Source organism: Orcinus orca, chromosome 11, assembly GCF_937001465.1.
Source record: "Orcinus orca chromosome 11, mOrcOrc1.1, whole genome shotgun sequence".
NCBI lineage: Eukaryota > Metazoa > Chordata > Mammalia > Artiodactyla > Delphinidae > Orcinus > Orcinus orca.
This window is the reverse complement of record NC_064569.1, coordinates 23,269,156-23,288,943: the sequence shown is the minus strand read 5'-3', so window position 1 is coordinate 23,288,943 and position 19,788 is coordinate 23,269,156. Positions and strand designations below refer to the sequence as shown.

The 19,788-nt window shown below is 39.4% G+C and overlaps 1 protein-coding gene across 30 annotated transcripts in view; it reads right to left on the bottom strand.

The window, feature by feature from the left end:
- The window catches only part of CCDC91 (coiled-coil domain containing 91), a 410,464-nt gene extending 392,243 nt beyond the window's left edge, over positions 1 to 18,221 (bottom strand). For 5 of the 30 annotated variants that reach the window (XR_007470046.1, XR_007470047.1, XM_049694217.1 and 2 more), the window contains exon 1: positions 17,832 to 18,215. The gene's annotated coding sequence lies outside the window, so the exon portion shown is untranslated. Of the gene's footprint in view, positions 1 to 4,115; positions 4,225 to 17,446; positions 17,606 to 17,831 lie in introns of those variants that run through there. The other 25 variants (XR_007470045.1, XM_049694214.1, XM_049694213.1 and 22 more) reach the window with 12 other exon arrangements.
- Between the last annotated feature and the right edge of the window lie 1,567 nt (positions 18,222 to 19,788).

Below are 19,788 nucleotides of genomic sequence, written 5' to 3'. Positions count from 1 at the left end.
TTCCCTGAAAATTGACAAATTCCACAACTCATTACACATAAGCTCCCAAAAAGATGTACACCTGTCTTGATTAGAATATCTAGTTCTGTGATATTTTTGAGGCAGAATATATATTTTCTTTTAATTATTGGCACCACGTTAAAGTAACTGAATTGCAGAGGAATGAAGATTTGCTTAGAAAACCACTACACATTTTCCAAGCCTGAGAACCAACAAACACTTGCTATGTAATCCAACATCAGAGACACGGAGAAACAAGTCTACTGAGAGTCTATTTAAAAAAAGAAATTTTTTTGCATGATTCTGGACCTCAACACTGCTACACAATCACAATGGAAAGAATGTGTGGTAATTAACCAGCTTTAAATGCTGAAAGTATCCAAACAATCATTCTTTTTCCCTAAGAACTTTTTACAAAAGGGGAAATCCTGTAGACTTTATGACTGCGCCTTCAGTTTACTTTACTTTTTAAAAAATGAAAACAAACTAAGTACTGGGTACTGCTGTTCACAGATTTTTTTCCCTCTTTTCTAAAGTAAATAGTACCTTATCAGGCATATTATTCCATTTTACTATATTCATTAAATCTCTCTCCAGCATATGTGATTAACTTCTTAGCATAATGACTATTTTCCATAATCTGAGACTGTGGTAAAAATAAAAGGTCAAAGAACAATAGCAATAACAGTAACTGAGTTTTACCAAATCATTTAAGTCAAAAGTATATACCTGTCAATAATCCTTATAGACTGTTGTTAAATGTCAATATACTTCGTGATACAGGTACACTGTTTGACTGTGTCTGAGACTAATTAATTCTGGGATCTCAGCCATGATTTCTAAGAGTTTTACTATAAATATCCTTATACTAGAACTCAGTATCTCATAGTCATTTCTTTATCATGTGAGATTTGGAATACTGTAAGGAATGAAAGCAATTTATGAAGCAAACTGCAAGGCCACTCTTCTTCATACAGTGGTAAGATGACCATGTATTCTTTAAAAATTTTTATTAGCTCCATTTGACATTCCACCTTGCCAAAGACACCCTGTTTGTTGTACTGGAAGAGGAAATAGTCAATTAATTTTTTATTTCTATGGTGAGTGTATTAGTCAGGGTCCTCCAGATAAACGCAGTTGACCCCTGAACAACACGGGTTTGAACTGCATGGGTCCGCTTATATGCAAATTTTTTTCACATAAATACTTACTGCAATACTACATGATTTATGGTTGGTAGAAGCCAAGGATGCAGAACCACAGATACAGCAGGCCAACTAGAAAATTATAGTCAGATAATAGACTACGCAAGGTTCAGCACCCAACCCCCATATTTTTCAAGGATCAGCTGTACAAAAAATAATTATATATATAATTATTATTTTTATAATAATACATTTTATTTTTAATATTTAGATACATTTTTTAATATTCAGATACATTTTTTAATTTGTTATTATATATTGGAGTATAGTTGGTTTACAATGTTGTGCTAGTCTCAAGTGTACAGCAAAGTGATTCAGTTATACATATACATACATCCATTCTTTTTCAGATTCTTTTCCCATACAGATTATTTCAGAATGTTGAGTAGAGTTCCCTGTGCTATACAGTAGGTCCTTTTTGATTACCCATTTTATATATAGTAGTGTGTATATGTTAATCCCAAACTCCTAGTTTATCCCTCCCCCCCACCTTTCCCCTTTGGTAACCATAAGTTTGTTTTCAAAGTCTGTGAGTCAGTTTCTGTTTTGTAAATAAGTTCACTTGTATCATTTTTTTTAGATTCCTCACATGTGATATCATATGATATTTGTCTTTCTCTGTCTGACTTACTTCACTTAGTATGATAATCTCTAGGCCATCCATATTGCTGCAAATGGCATTATTTCATTCCTTTTTCATGGCTGAATAATATCCCATTGCATATATGTACCACATCTTCTTTATCCATTCCTCTGTTGATGGACATTTAGGTTGCTTCCATGTCTTGGCAATTGTAAATAGTGCTGCAACGAGCACTGGGGTGCATGTATCTTTTCAAATTATGGTTTCCTCTAGATATACGTCCAGGAGTGGGATTGCTGGATCATATGGTAGTTCTATTTTTAGCTTTTTAAGGAACCTCCATACTGTTCTCCACAGTGGTTGTACAATTTACATTACCACCATCAGTGTAGGAGGGTTCCCTTTTCTCCACACCCTCTCCAGCATTTACTGTTTGTAGACTTTTTGATGATGGCCATTCTGACCCATGTGAGGTGATACCTCATTGTAGTTTTGATTAGAATTTCTCTAATAATTAGCAATGTTGAGCATCTTTCCATGTGCTTTTTGGCCATTTGTATATCTTCTTCGGAGAAATGTCTATTAGGTCTTCTGCCCATTTTTTGATTGGGTTTTTTTTTTTTGATATTAAGCTTCATGATCTGTTTGTGTATTTTGGAGATTAATCCCATCGGTCGCATCATTTGCAATATTTTCTCCCATTGTGTGGGCTGTCTTTTCGTTTTGCTTATGGTTTTCTTTGCTGTACAAAAGCTTTTGAGTTTAATTAGGTTGCATTTGTTTATTTTTGTTTTTATTTTCATTACTTTTTGGAGGTGGATCCAAAAAGATACTACTGCGATTTATGTCAAAGAGTGTTCTGCCTACGTTTTCCTCTGTTTTACAGTATCCAGCCTTACATTTAGGTCTTTAATCCATTTTGAGTTTATTTTTGTATATGGTGTTAAAGAATGTTCTAATTTCATTCTTTTACATGCAGTTGTCCAGTTTTCCCAGCACCACTTAATGAAGAGACTGTCTTTTCTTGTATATTCTTGCCTCCTCTGTTGTAGATCAATTGACCACAGGTGCGTGGGTTTATTTCTGGGCTTTCTAACCTGTCCCACTGATCTCTGTTTCCATTTTTGTGCCAGTACCATACTGTTTTGATTAGCTTTGTAACTATTATTTTTATAATAGTATATAATTTTAATAATTTTATATTTTATATATGTACCTATATACTACATACATATATACACACGTATATACATATAAAGAGACAGAGAGAGAGAGAGAGAGAGAGAAAGGGAGAGGGAACTAGATTAATAGGAACTGGCTTGTAAGATTATAGAGGCTAAGAAGTCCCAAGATCTGCAGTTGGCAAGCTGGAAACCCAGAACGCATGGTGCGGTTCCAGTGTGCATCCAAAGAGTCCCAGTCCAAGTGCAGGAGAAGACCAATGTCCCAGTCAAGTAATCAGGCAGAAGTTCCATCTTACTCAGCTTTTTGTTCTATTCAGGTCTTCAAATGATTGGATGAGGGCAATCTGCTTTACTCTGTCTAGTAATTCGAATGCTAATCTCACAAACACCTTCAGAATAAAGTTTGATCAACTATCTGGGCACCCCACGGTCCTAAAATTAACCATCACAAGTCTACCCCTTGTCTACTTGGCACCCATACTCATCTCTTAAACCATACTTAATCTCCAAATAAGGACATAATTCTTTTATACCAAGGTCATAAAATGTGATATAGCTATCCTGTGTACAACTGGAAACACACTAACCTCTTCTCCAGAAGAGGAGGTAAAGTCCTTGAGTGATATTTACTCTACTCCTTGATATCCCAAAATTTAAATACTATGCTGTAAAGTTAATAATACTTAAAATACTATGATATACACCTAATGCATTTTATGTTACATGATAAGCGGTTAAGAGAGGAAAAAAGCAAAGATAGTTTACATATATATTGCCATACACATACGCGTGCACACACACACACACACACACACACACATATTCATAGCAAAATAAGGAAGAAATACTCATGACTATTACAGTCCTCATTTCTGTAACTGGTCAAATGGTTGTAGCTGGTATTTATAACTGCCTTCTTCCATTACCCATTCTGTATTCCTTTTATCTTCAGCAAGCACTTCAGCTGGTCATGGTTCTTTACCTCATGGAGTTACCCAAATCCTCATTCCTGAGGGATCTGGGCCATCAGTAGTCCTCCCTCAACTGGGCTGTTTTAGTTTTCCATTGACTTTAATCACAGGGCATGATAATATTGAGATGCCCTAAAAAAATCTCCTGCATTTCAGACACACTCTTCCTTACCTCCATTGTGGAACAGTAGTCCAATATCCCCTTGGTAGTCAGGATCAGTCACCCCAGCCAGCACAGCAACTCCCTTCTTTGCCTGTTGATTCAGAGGTATGAGGAGTCCAAAGTGGCTGGGCAGTAGTCTTAATTTCCAATTCAATGGAATCACTGTGTCTTCTGGTGGAAGCATTCCTCCCTTTGGAACTAAGACCTATAGGCCAGCAGAGCAGAAAGTCATAGAAACAGGAACCAAAGTTTTGCTAGTGGCTCACGAGGGGTAATAGTGAATGGTGCCACTCCCATTTCCACCCCTTGATTCTTGGACCTATGACCCTGGCTATGGAAGAAACAGCACCATATACTGTATGCTAATTCAAAGTATATACAACCTTGTGGAGAACGTTGCACCAGTCCTGCAAGATACTGACACCTTGCTGGCACCATAACTTAGTCTTCAAAAGACCATTCCACCATTCTGTCAAGCCAGCTGCTTCAGGATGGCAGGAAACAAGATAAGACCAATGAATTCCATGAACATGGGCCCACTGCTGCACTTCTCTTGCTGTGAAGTGAGTTCCTGGATCAGAAGAAATGCTATATGGAATACTATGTGGTGAATGAGGCATTCTATAAGTCCAGAGATGACAGTTTTGGCAGAAGCACTGCACGCAGGGAAGGCAAGTCCATATCCAAAGTAAACATCTACTGCAGTAAGAATAAATCGCTGCCACTTCAATTATGGGAGTAGTTTAGTATAACCAACCTGCCTCCACTTAGCTGGCTAATCACCCCAAAGAATGGTGCCATATCAAGGATTCAGTGTTAGTCTCTGCTGATGACAGACGGGGCACTCAGCAGTGGCCATAGCCAGGCCGGCCTTGATGAGTGGAAGTCTGTTGCTTAGCCTATGTGTAACCTCCATCGCTGCCAGCATGGCCACTTTGCCTATGAGCCCACGAGGCAATGACAGCGGCGACAGGGGAAAGAGGCTGACTGGTATCCACAGAATGAGTGAGTCATCCTATCCACTTGATTATTAAAATCTTCCTCTGCTGAGATCACTCTTTAGTGAGCATTCACATGGTACACAAATATCTTCACATTTTTTGCCCATTCAAAGAGGTCTATCCACACCTTTTCCCCAAATTTCCTTGTCACCAATTTTCCAACCATGTTTCTCCCAAGTCCCTAACCATCCAGCCAAACCATTGGTCATAAGCCATGAATCAGTATACAATTGTATGTCTGGCCATTTGACCTTCCAAGCAAAGTGAACAACCAGGTGCACTGCCTGAAGTTCTGCCCACTGGGAGGATTTCCCTTCACCACTATCCTTCAGGGATGTCCCAGAAAGGGGCTGTAGGGCTGCAGCCATTCACTTTCTGGTGCTGCCTGCATATCATGCAAAAGCATCTATATAACAGGCCTGAGTCTTCTCTTCTGTGAACTGATGTTAGCAAACTTCCCATGAAGCCAGAGGTGCAGTCTGGAAAAAGAAGACACTGTAGCAGAGTAGGGCCCATGGACATTTGGGCCACTTCTTCAACTTATCTGTGCCTCCAGGGCCTGCTCGGGCCTGCTCAGATATATACCACTTCCACTTGATGATGGAGTGCTGCTGTGTCACGTGCCCAGCTTTATGGCTTGGTGGGTCAGATAACACTCACTTCATGATGGGCAGCTAAGGTCACATGGTAACTTGGTGGCCCATGGTTATGCAATCAGTCTCTAAGGCCCAAGTGTAGACCAACAGCTGCTTCTCAAGAGGCACAGTTATCCACAGAGGATGGCAAGGCTTTGGTCCAAAATCCTAAGGGCCTACACTCTGATTCTCCTAAAGGAACCTGCCAAAAACTCCAAACAGCATCCCTATCTGCCACTGACACTTCAAGGACCGCTAGATCTGGTGGAACATATGGTCCAAGTGACAGAGCAGCTTGCACAGCAGCCTGGACCTGTGGCAGAGTCTTCTCTTATTCTGGGTCCCATTCAAATCTAGCAGCTTTTTGAGTCACTCAGTAAATGTGCCAGAGTAACACACCCTAAATGAGGAATATGATGTGTCTAAAATCCAGAGAGACGCACTAGATGTTGCGCCTCTTTCTTGGTTGCAGGAAGGCCCAGATGCAACAACTTATCCTTGTCTTAACCTTAGAAGGGATATCTCAAGATACCTCACACCGCTAGACCCCCAGAAATTTCACTGAGGTAGAAGGCCCCTTAGCTTTTATCAGATTTGTTTCCTACTCTCTGACACTAAAATGTCTTACTACTAGGTCTAGAGAAGTTGCTGCTTCTTGCTCACTAGGTCCAGTCAACATAATGTCCTCAATTTAATGGACCAGTGTGATGATATCTTGTGAAAGAGAAAAGTGATACAGATCCACACAAACTAAATTATGACGTAGGGCTGAGGTAGGACAGTGAAGGTGTACTGCTGGCCTTGCCAGCTGAAAGCAAACTATTTCAGCTGGACCTTGCTGACAGAGATGGAGACAAACGCATCTGCCAGACCAATAGCTGCATACAAGTCATCAGGGGATGTGTTAATCTACTTAAGCAGTAAAACTATATATGGCAGCTGCAACTGGAATCACCACCAGGTTAAGCTTACAATAATCCACTGTCGTTCTCTAAGATCCATCTGTCTTCTGCACAGGCCAAACAGATCAGATGAATGCAGAAGTGGTGGGAATCACCAACCCTGCATGTTTCATGTCCTTGATGGTGGCACTAACGTCTGCAATCCCCCTAGATATGAGGTATTGCTTTTGGTTTACTCTTTTCTTAGGCTGAAGCAATTCGAGTGGCTCCCATTTGACCTTTCTCACCATAATCACCTTCACTCCACTGGTCAGATAACCAATGTGGGGACTGTGATAGCTGCTGACTGTATCTATTCCAATTATGCATTCTGGAACTGGAGATATAACTACAGGATGGATTTGAGGACCCACTGGGCTCACTGTGAGACAGACCTGAGCTAAAACTTCATTGATTACCTGACCTCCATAAGCCCCTATTCTGACGATGGACCAAAGGGACAACTTGGGTCCCATGGAACTAGCGTCAATTCAGAGCCAGTATCCAGCAGTCCTTGAAAGGTGTGATTATTTCCTTTTCCCCAATGCACAATTACCATGATGAAAGGCCACAGAACCCTTTAGAAGGGCTGACAGAAAGACTGACAGTAAATTTTGGCAATGTACCAGCGTCTTTCCTCAAGGGAACCCTGCCTCCTCTTCATTCAAGGGGTTCTAGGTCTGTAAAAACTGATTGATGGGTCATGACTCTCTGTTTTTTCTGATTCAGGCTAGACTTTGATTCACTTGACCTAGAACTTTTCTGCTTATACAGATCAAGTAAGAATTTAGTAGGCTTCCTATCTATTTCACTTCTAGGAACACCATGATCAACTAGCCAACACCATTGTTCTGCCTAAATCAGACTATTCTAATTGCTGCTTTGACTCTGCTGCCCAAACCACACTCACCTTGCCTTTGACAGATGGATGTCATTACTCGGCCCCTGCCACCCTGGAATTCATTTACTCCCATTGCATTTAGGTTTCCCAGTTCAGTGACTGCATGCCCTACTGAAGCATCACAGAGCTCGTCAAGGATGCCAGGGCTCCCCTCACGATTTATCTCATAATATTGATGGAAGCTATGTCTTCTGGACCCTCCCAGTTTGGGTGAGGCACTTCCTAAATGACAAATCCACTCTAACATTCCAATCTCCCTAAGCCCTTGACTCCCTTCCTCTACAGTAAACCAAGACAGGTAGGCCCAGCATTTGCAGCTCACTCACTGTGAGCCACCTTTTGGTCCATATTTCGGCCAAACCACCACACTAAATGCAGAATCTCTGCTTAGTGAGCCCATATCAATAAATTCTGCCTGGTCCAACTTTACGTTCTTTTCATGATTATGCTGCACCTTTAGTATCCATTCCCACACATGTTCCCTGGATCTGTCTGTATAAATTAGAAAGTTCAAGTAGTTCTTTTGGAGTATAGTACATTTCCCCATGAGTCACACTTTGTACCTCACCTTTAGAAGCCTGCTGGGATTTCAGTCTAGTCATAGATCTAGAAGCAAAGAAAAGTGTTGGGGACAGGTCCTGAGGAGATCAGCATTGTCTTGCCTGGCAACTGCCTCAGGGGCTGCCATTAATACAGAGTTAATCCCCTCAGATCTCAGACATGGGTGGAGAGGCTACTCCCACTGGGAGTGAGGAAGTAGCTACCACTGTGGGTAGAGAGGCCACTACCACTGAGGGTGGGAAGGATGCTCCCACTGGCAAAAAATACTCATCAAAATTCAGGGGCTCGATGTCTCTAGCTTCATCTCTTCCCACACACTCCTAACTTTCAGGATCCCATTCCTTCCCAATCAGTGCTCTCCCTATAATGTATCAGTTTATATAACTCTCACCTACTTGACTGTGAGGTCCTTGAAAACCAAGTGACATTTATTTCTGTATCCTCCAGTGCCTAGTATAGGAACCTGAAATATAGATTTCTATTGAATTGAATTTTGCTTCTCACCATAGTTCAGTTGTCCATTATTTTACTTTCATTAACTTAGTTTGACAGTTATTAAATTCTTGTTTATGCACCTATCAAAGGTCTTCATCTGCTAACAGTGCCCTTAAACAGGAAACAGACTTGTTTACCAGAAACACATAAAGGACTTGCTTGCTCACATTTTTCTAAGATAATATAAAACTGTCCTGACCACTAATTTTCATTTCTTCCTGAAGTAAAGTACCAGTATCCTCAGCAGGATCATTTTTTTCATCTGATCCTAACTTGTAATTTTTTTTTTCCTGACAAATCTGACCATTTCTGAGCAATATTTGAAAGACTTTTCCTCTGCACTATTATGAAGATTAACTAAGCCATTAGCTAAAAATCCAAAGTTTTCCCACAAGGCAATCCAAGCACTCCCAACTTTTTTATATGCCATAGTGCCAGGATTCTACAGAAATGTCAACTGACACTATTTCTCTACTGAGTAAATATATAACCAAATCCAAAAAATGCTAGCTATTAGGTGATGGCACTGACACAGTAAGTCTTATTTACTTAAGTTCCATTAGTTGTATATAAGTATTTCTACATTTTAACCCCATGTTCTTATCAACTGTTTGAATCATCCCAATGTCTTCTACAGCACTGAAAATAATATTCTCAATTATGACTCTCAGGTAGTACAAGATGACAAGATGCTAAGCCAGTGAGTTAAATGCTAGGGAAAAAAATAAGTCCAGCTACTTTTGATTACTAAGGCATTAAAACCCCACAAGTACAAGTCTAGAGATTTTCACCAAATTAAAAAAAAAAACAAACAAACCTGGGCTTCTGGTTGTCTAATAATCCCATTAACCAAGTAATATGTTCAGGCATAGCACAGGGTAAGCAGTCAATAAATGTTTTCTTACTTTTTGTAATCATTTTGATAATCAATGAACTTTTTAATCATAATTCACAAGCCCTAACTAAAGATTTCCTCTATGTAAATTGACCCAATTATATAAAATGAACTGGCATAATATAACTGCTAATAATTCCAAGTGGCCATACAAGACAAAGAATACAGAGTTTACAAAAAGAGTTCACCAAGTCACTAAACAAGACAGCAAAAATAGCAACAAAAACAGCAACAATAAAAAACTCTGGGGAGGAGAGGAATTTCTGATTTCCAGAGTTGCCATGTTACATGTAAAATATATTAAAAATATATATATACACATATATTTATAAATAGTTTTCAACAAAAATTATGAGACATGCAAAAAAACAAGAAAGTATAGTCCACACACACAGCAGAAAACCGGCAGTCAATAAAAATTTGCTCATGAGGAAACTCAGACATTATAGACTTAGACAAAGACATTAAAATCAACTACTTTAAATATGTTCAAACATGTAGTCTCAAATCACTAAAGGAAACTATGCCTAAATAACTAAAGTATAATAACAGTCTCATAAAATATAGAGTACTAATGAAAAGATAGGAATTATAAAAATAAAATATATAAAATCTGGAGTTGAAAAGTTCACTGACTGAAATAAAAAATTCACTAGAAGGTCTCAACAGCAAATCCTGAGTTGACAGAAGAAAGAATCAGTGAATCTGAAGATAGGTCAATTGAGACTATCCAGTTTGAGGAACAGAAAGAAAAAAGAATAAAGAAAAATAAACAAAGTATCAAAACCTGTGGATAACCATCAGGAATACCAACATATGCATAAGCATAATGAGAGTTCCAGAAAAAGAGGAGAGAAAGAAAGGGGCAGAATAACTACTTCAAGAAATAATGCTAGAGGGGCTTCCCTGGTGGCGCAGTGGCCAATGCAGGGGACACGGGTTCAAGCCCTGGTCTGGGAAGATCCCACATGCCGTGGAGCAACTAAGCCTGTGTGCTACAACTACTGAGCCTGTGCTCTAGAGCCCACAAGTCACAACTACTGAGCCCACGTGCCACAACTATGGAAGCCCACGTTCCTAGAGCCCATGCTCCCCGACAAGAGAAGTCACCACAATGAGAAGCCCGCGCACCACAACGAAGAGTAGCCCCTGCTCACCACAACTAGAGAAAGCCCATGCACAGCAACAAAGACCCAATGCAGCCAAAAGGAATAAAATAAACAAATTTAAAAATAAATAAAAGAGGGCTTCCCTGGTGGCGCAGTGGTTGACAGTCCGCCTGCCGATGCAGGGGACCCGGGTTTGTGCCCCAGTCCGGGATGATCCCACATGCCGCGGAGTGGCTGGGCCCATGAGCCATGGTCACTGAGCCTGCGCGTCCAGAGCCTGTGCTCCGCAACGGGAGAGGCCACGACAGTGAGAGGCCCGCGTACCCGCAAAAAATAAATAAATAAATAAATAAAAGAATGCTTGAAATTTTCACAAATTTGATGAAAAACATTAACCTACACATCCATGAAACTCAACAAGTATCAGCAATTATATTAAATACACAGGGGTTAAACACTGTAATCAACCAGCAGAAATTTGCAGAATGAATAAAAAGCATGATCCAACTAGATACTGACTACACAACATGCCTTAGATTCAAAGACACAAGTAAAATTTTGCACACCAGTAATGTATCAAGGATAACTGAATATTTCATAATCAATATGCAGAATGGTATACTATAAACAACCCAAGGTTTGGAGCATCCATTTTATAAAAGTCTGTAAGTCAGTCAAAAATCTGATTTTCATTCATCCAAAATGTAGTTTTTTAGTAATATTCATATAAGCCCCTATCAGCAAAGCATACTTATAGATGAATGCATCTTGCATAATACCGCAGCACTGTCTTTACTACAGTTGCAGATGTTCTGAATTCTTATAATACAAAAGTAAAGCATCTTGAAATGATCATGTAGACCCTCTTTCACCACAAGATGGAACACAAAATAAAAGGCAATTTGGCTGGCCCCTTCGTTATCTATGCCTACTTTTGGTAGGAGATGCACATGGTCTATGTTAGCAAGGCTGGCAAAGGGAGAAGAAAGTCAGTCTTCTCTGAATACCAGGAAAAAGTGATTCCACACTTTACAAAATAGCGGTTATTTCACTGATATAGTTAATCTATATGAGTATATGTGTTCAACTGCATTACATAAATACCAAAATGTTCATACCCTTCTAAGGTAAGAAGGTTTACTACAATTATAACATGCTGCATTTTAAAGTAGCTAACATTATTTCTGATCTTCATCTATTAAACCTGTAACTTTTAAAAAGTCTTCTAATTTCAAAATTTTTAAATTATTGTATTCTCTGCTAGTGACAATAAATGTATCTCTAATTCTTTAAGTAAAACTCTACAGCATATAGCTAACAACAGTCTTTGTACCACTTACTGGGGATTTGACAGGGAAGGGAAGAGGATACAGGTCAAGAAATACTTAAAACAATTTAAAATTAGACAATATAAAAGGACAGAAATTTGGGTAAATATTTTAGAACTAACTGATACTGTCTCATGCTGATTTACTAAATTGCTTAATGAGTTTATTCTAAGAATTAAAATTAGAAGACAGATCCAGAGTAAGCAGACTACATACAAAATGCTTACGTAAACTCTATATTGGCATTATAGCCTACAAATAAAAGCAGATTCAAGAAGACTTGTGATAAAACTCCAGCTCTACCACTCACTGTTAATACAACCATAAATAACTTTGCTCACTTGTCTGAGACTCAGTTTCCTCATCTATGAAATGGGAAAAATACTACCTACCTCAAAAGGTTCTGGTTGGAATTCAATAAAACAACATACATAAAGGGTTACTGCATGATGCTGGACACAAAGATTTCTACAATCCTTATCAAAAGAAAAACATGAGTATTTTACATTACACAAAATGCATCAGGAATTCTATCTAGATCACTGACAGCAAAATAATAATGTGGATGGAAAAGTCATTTACTTATTCCACATGCTAAACCTATAAAATAAATGATTTAAACTGGATAAAATCTAAGGAACTGAGTTTCTGAAATTCTAGGATTCTACCATAAAGTGATGCACAAAAAGTCAATGATATTGACTGCCACATTTTGCTCTAAAATTTATTACAAATACATAGTCTGGAGGACAAATTCTAGGAATATAAAATAAAACAAAGAGGCAGTGTATATTAAGAATCTGAAAAAATGTCATACACTTTGAGTAATAACCATTTTTTTAAAAATCAATTAAAAAAATTTTATCAGAGTTATGCACAAAGATTTAATATAAATTCTGAGGAAAACAACTATCCTAACTACAAATCAAGAACATACAAATCAAGTTCTCCAAAAATTCATGATGTAGAAAGCACTCAGTGTAAGCCTAGCAAAAAGAAAAAACTGTAAGACAATATTTACAATTTTGTTTTTTAAATGTCCGCAAAAAACAAAAAAAAGCCAGCAAAATATAGCAGGAATTATCTCATATTAATGGAAATGGATTAACTCTTTTCTTTATAGGATTATTTCCCAATTTTCTACTGTAATCAACTATGATTTCCACAATCAAAAAAATACAGTATTCATTTATGATTTTTTTAAAAATGTCAGTGAACAAGAAGCTAAAGAAAACTTCCTCAATCTGATGAGAACTGTACTTACAAAAAAACCTATAGCTAACTACTTAATGGTAAAAGATTACATGCCTTCCCCACTAAGAAGAGAAACAAGGCAAGGATGTCAGCTCTTACTGTTCCATTTAACATCACACTGAAGGTCCTAGCCAGTGCAACGAGACAAGAAAATGAAATAAAAGGCAAACAGGAAAATATGAACTAAAACAGTCTCTACTGGCAGACAAGATTGTCTACATAGAAAATCCCAATGAGTTTACAAAAGCTACTAGGGTAACTGAATTTATGAACAAGGTTGAGAATTCAAGGTCAATATAAAATATCAATTTATTTATATAAATAATTGGAAACTGAAATTTTTTATAAGATTACCATTTACAACAGCACCAAATAACATGAAGCACTTAGACATAAATATAACATTTTGCACAAATATGTGCAAAATTATTATGCTGAAAGCTTTAAAACGTTAATGAGAAAAATCAAAGACTTTATTAACATCTTAACAACATTCAGATGTCAATACTCTCCATATAAAACTATAACTTCAGTGCATCCAGTCAAAATCCCAGGATGCTTTTTTATAGAATAGGCTGATTCTAAAAATGTACATGGAAAGAAAAGGAGCTAGGATACCCAAAACAAACACACACAAAAAGTAAGCTGGAAGACTCAGACTTCCTAATTTCAAGACATACTATAAAATTACATTAATAGGGACTTCCCTGGTGGGGCAGGGGTTAAGAATCCACCTGCCAATGCAGGGGGACACGGGCTCGAGCCCTGATCCGGGAAGATTCCATATGCTGTGGAGCAACTAAGCCCGTGTGCCACAACTACTGAGCCTGCATGCCAACAACTACTGAAGTCCGCATGCCTAGAGCCTGTGCTCTGCAACAAGAGAAGCCACTGCGATGAAAAGGCCGCACATGGCAACGAAGAGTAACCCCCTCTTGCTGCAACTAGAGAAAGCCCGTGTGCAGCAACGAAGACCCAATGCAGCCAAAAATAAATAATAAAATTTTTTTTTTAATTTACATTAATGAAGACGTTGTAGTTTGGGCCAAAGGAGAGACATATAGAACAATGGAAGAGAATTGAGAGTCCAGGAACAGATCTACACATACAGAGTCAATTGATTTTTGACAAAGGTGCCAAGAAAATTTACTGAAGAAAGAATAGTAAGGATAGTCCTTTCAGTAAGTGGTGCTGGACAAATTGGGTGTCAATACACAAAAAAATAAAGGGCGAGAGAAAAAGAACTTTGACCCATATCTTGCACCACATAGAAAAATGAAGAAAAAATTGATCAAAACAGATCACAGACCTAAAGGTAAAATCTAAAACTATAAAAGTTCTAGAAGAAAACACAGTTTTAAAAAAAAATCTTTATATCTTTGGGTTAGTCAAAATTTTCTAGATAGGACGCAAAAGCACAAATCATAAAAGAAAAAAATGATAAACTGGACTTCTTCAAAATTTACAACTTCAGCTCTTTGAAAGATACTGTTAAGAAACTAAAAAGACAAAGCACAGACTGAAAGAAAATATTTGTGAACATATATATGATAAAGGAATTGTATCCAGACTATACAAAATTCTTACAACTCACTAAGAAAATAGACCAAAGATTTGAACAGATAACTTCACCAAAGAAGACATACAGATAGCAAATAATAGCAAATGAGCACATGAAAAGATGCTCAACATATTAGTCGACAGGAAAATTTAAATTAAAACATCAATGAGATAGCACTAAATACCTATTAGTATAGCTAAGATTAAAAGTAAAATGACAAATGCTGACCAGGATGTGGAGAAAATGGAACCATCAAACATTGCTGGTAAGGATGTAAAATGAAACAGCTATCTTGGAAAATAGTTTGGTAATTTCTTATGAAGTTAAACAAACATTTGCCACATGGTCAAAGAATCCTACTCCTAAATATTTAACAAAAAGAAATGAAAGCATATCTCTACACAGAGACCGGTAGATGAATGTACAAAGAACTGTACATGAATGTTTACAGCAGCTTCATTCCTAAATGCCAAAAACTGGAAACCACCTAAATGTCCACCTGGTGAATAGATAAACAAATTGTGATATAGCCATACAATGAAATAGCACTCGGCAATAAAAAAAGAACAAAGCACTGATACATGCACTAAAATGGATGAATCACAAAAGCATTACATGAAAGAAACCAGAAAACAAGTTCTATACACAGTAGGAGTCCATTTATATGACATTCCAGAAAAGACAAAGCTATAGGAACAGTGAACAAATCACTGGTGGACAGATCTACTGCTGAGGGGAGAAAACGAACTACAAAGGAGCAATGAGGGAACTTTTTGGAATGATAGAAATGTTCTTTGTCTAGATTGCGGTAGTGGTTACATGACTATTATGCATTTGTTAGAATTTAAATAACAAGATACTAGACGAGATTTTTTTTACTTGTAAAGTATACCTCAATAAACCCACATTTTAAAAGACGCAGGACATGCCCTTTTGGAAAATATGCATCAAGTTAAATGAGCTAAACCCAGCTAAATGGGTATTTGGGTGGGGTAAACAGTGGGGAAACAAAAAAATCAGAAATACTGGAAATCAAAATATTGATTTATCAATAGTAAATAAGAAGAAACACATTGATACAAAGAGTTACTCTAAAGAGAGTTGCGTTTTTTATTGTTCTCATTGTTTAGACAGAAAAATAGCAAAATTTGATGAGTTTCAAGAAAGACCAAAAGTCACAATAACAGACTGATAAAGGAGGCACAGTGATTACAAACTAAAATTTGGAAACAACTCACCTAAACATGCCCTTTACAATTTACTGATTAAAAGAGTCCCATCCACCCTAATGTACTTCCACCCCAATTTCTGCTATGAAGGGCAAGATAATAAACCTTCAAATAGTTTTCTTTATTCATAACAATCCTATGTACTTTACAAATCTTACATCTATAGCTAGGGGTTCAAGATAAAATGCCTCTAACCAGACAAATTCCTGTTTGTCCATTTAAGCTTCAGACCAGCTACCTGGTAACCATCTTTCTTTTCTTCTTTTTTTTTTTTTTTTTAACTGCCACCAAAAAAAAAAGCTGTCTCTCTGTGATGACTTTCTGAAGTTTCTTTTTGTCTGTTATTAAGTATCAAGATGACTAAAATAAACAGAAAGCTCTCAGAAGGTTTGAGTTGATCACTCCAGTAAGATACATTTTTCCATTTAATAAAAGTTAAGAGGTAAATTGTAACTTTCATCACTTTGTTTTCTTTATGTTTATTCCATTTGGCTTGTACTGTTGCTAGGAAACCTGTTCATAATAAGATTTCCCAGCCCACAGAAGAACCTCCTAGCCAGCCTGGAGGATACCAAACTTTGTAACCAGGGCAATTCTCTACCACACAATTTACTGGCTAGCCAGCACCATACAGGTGCACTTCCCCTGGCATCCCCCGCTGCATTAACCTTACAGGTACAGTACAGCGAATTCCCTTAATGCAACAGAAATCGCAGCAGAAGGTAAATGATATGAAGTGTTCAGCTCTCTGATGGCAGAGAACAACGCGAATTTATTGCCACTCCCAGTCACCCCACCCAACTAAATATTCTGGGTATTTTGTCTTAAATCGTGGGGTGAAATGTTAGCCCACCCCAATGACAAGATGAAACGTCAGTCCACCCCAATCTCTAGTACCATGCAACATCCAAACTGCGTCCAAAAGCCATCATCCAACTACCGTCCAGATAAATATTTGGAGAGTAAGGTGGGCATCAGTATCTGCACAGTTCAGAGGGGGAGGGAAGGAAAAGAGCCGGAATTCTTAAGGTGCCGCTGAATCACCTATAGCTGTGACCAGAACTTTACCCTCCAGGAAATCAGCATCTGCCCCAACTCTCATCACGGAAGCAAGTGAGAGTAGCAGCAGCAACATCATCCTACCAAAAAAAAAAAACCTACTCAGCGCTGCTTTTAATAGAGATCCCACTCGTTCGAGCGAAGACAAAAATAGGTTTCATGTCCAAAGCTTTGCTCCGCACTACGCAACAAGGGCAGATGGAAGAAACATCTTTGAGGAGAGAGGGGGCGCACTTCAGAGGATGAAGGATACCTCACCACTAGGAAAGTTACTGGCTGCTGCTTTCACCCCGAAACGCCACTTTTATTGCAACCTATGGCCCAAAGTAACGGCAAGGAAATGTCACAGACGGCCGTTGTAGAGCTTTTACCCTGGTGTACTTGGCCAAGTCGAAGGGGAAACATAAACCAGGCGCGATCGGTGAAAACTCGGCAAGGATCAAAGTCAACGTTCAGTGGGAGCTTCGGTGACACAACAGTCACGTGTACTTGTGCGTAGGCTTTCGAAAACATTCCATTCTGCAAAGCGCAGGGGCCGAAACCTGGCGGAGAGGGCAAGCACGGGTCGGCACCGCCCGCCAAGGGAGGCAGGTCACGCCCCCTGACTCTCAGGCACCGCGACCGACCTCCCGGGTCCAGGCCCGGGCGGAAGCCCGGCTGCGCTCCCCGCCCGCGCCCAGGCCGCCTCCGGGCGCGCGGCCGGCCTCGCGCGGCCCCGGCCCCAGACCCAGGCCCGAAAGGCGAGCGTCCGTTTACCTGCGCCCCGGCTCTCGCCGCCGCCGCCGCTGCCGCCGCCGCCGCGCCGCTCCCCCACGCCGTCAGGTGAGCCACCCACAGCACACAGCCCTGCACGCGTGCACCCGGGCGCGACCCTGACCCGGGGAACCAGGGCCCTGGCTACACGACTTGGGGTAGCCCACGTACCACGCACCACCCGGCTTCCAGCACCTCTGCCCCCGGAAGTTGATTTCCGCCAATGCCCGCCCAAGGCCGCGCCTGTCACTCAACGCCCACACGCGCGTCACGTGTGCCTATGCTGAGGCCGGGCCCGGGGGCCCCATCTTCACAGGCCCGCCACCCCTGGCTCGAGTGGTCTTCGGAGCGCTGCCCTGGGAAAGAGGTTGACTCAGGCGCTACTTCCTGGTGGTTACATCTTCTAATTCCCCTTGAATGACAGGCCCTTTTTCTATATCTAATCCATGCAAATCAAACCGTCCCCAAGTTGGCACTGCCATCCGGGACTTTGTAGGATTGTTCCAGAGAAGAGGAACAATCCTCTTCACCACCTCCAAGCAGAGTTCTCTAAATACTGGAACTGAGTTAAATGCTGACGTGTGCTCAAGAAACAGTGGACTAGACAACTGCTCCATCTCCTCTTGACGTATCGGAACTCTCAAAGCACCAGGAGGCACCCAAGCCCGGAGCCTTTCCAGACCACTGCTGTATGACTTCAGCCAAAGAGCTCTGCTCTAGAATTACGTACGTTCTTGTCTTCATCTCCAGATCACAGCAATTTGTAGATGCCATCTCTGTTTCAGAGAGAATCAATTGTCAGCTACCAAGACACCCCCTTTTTTCCAAACCTTCAAATAATTTCTCCTAAAGAAAAGAATGACAAAACTGACCGTTTTATTTGAAAGCAGGCATGGTTATATAGATTTTTTTTTTTTTTTTGGTCCATTGCAGACTGTCCATAGATGTGAAAGAAAAACAATTACCAGGACATTTGTTAAACATTTTTCCATTTTTGACATGGGAGGCATTTGGGGAACATCTATTTAACAATTTACATAACAATTTTTTACTGTCCCTACTGAGCCAAGTTGGGACAATCCAAGAGTGCACAGGATACACTCAAGATCTTTGCCTTCAAGGAGTTAACAGTCTAGGAAGAAAGACAGACAAGTAACCTAGGAATTTGAGCATAAGTCTCTGGAATATTCATGTTCATTGTATAACAGGCATTCTTTAACGTTCTGAACTTTAACATTTTGGACATTATTTTTCTCATCTTTCCATTGAACAAAACTGGCTCAAGCCTGTAATAATCTCTGCTCTGTACTGGAGGTGGAATATGTCAGCAAGGAATCCTAACAATCAGTTCTCCAGTAAGTGCAGGCTCAAGTGATTAATGAACAGTTTCAATATTGAGCATGAATATTGCTCAATATATTGAGCAAATATTGTCACCTCTTCTACACCCTTTTTTCCTGTCCACCATCTTCTTTGTGTGCATAGCAAACAGATTTCTATTATAGGAAATCTGATGCTTTCTTACACATATTTGTTTACCTATCAACTAGACCACCAAGTCAAGGACCACTTCTCAGTTGTATAGCTTTTTTTTTCCTTTTTTTACTAGATCACTGCGTTATTATACAGTAAGTCACCTACATACAAGCGAATTCTGTTCCAAGTCATTTGTATATGTCTTAGTCTACTTCTCCTTTATCATTGTATATCCTGCAGCCTAGCACAGTGTCTAGTGATTAGAAGAAAGAATTTAATAAATGTTTCTTAAACTGAATACATACAGTTATCTTTGTATCATTTTGTGTCTCATCTCTTTATGCTAGAACCTTCAGATGAGTTTCTGAGAGTTTTCATTGATATATCTACATGCTCCCTCTGTCCCACTTAATCCAATATTCAGTATTAAACAGATTAATAAAAACTAGTATTTATTGAGCACTTGCTATGTGCCTGGAATTGG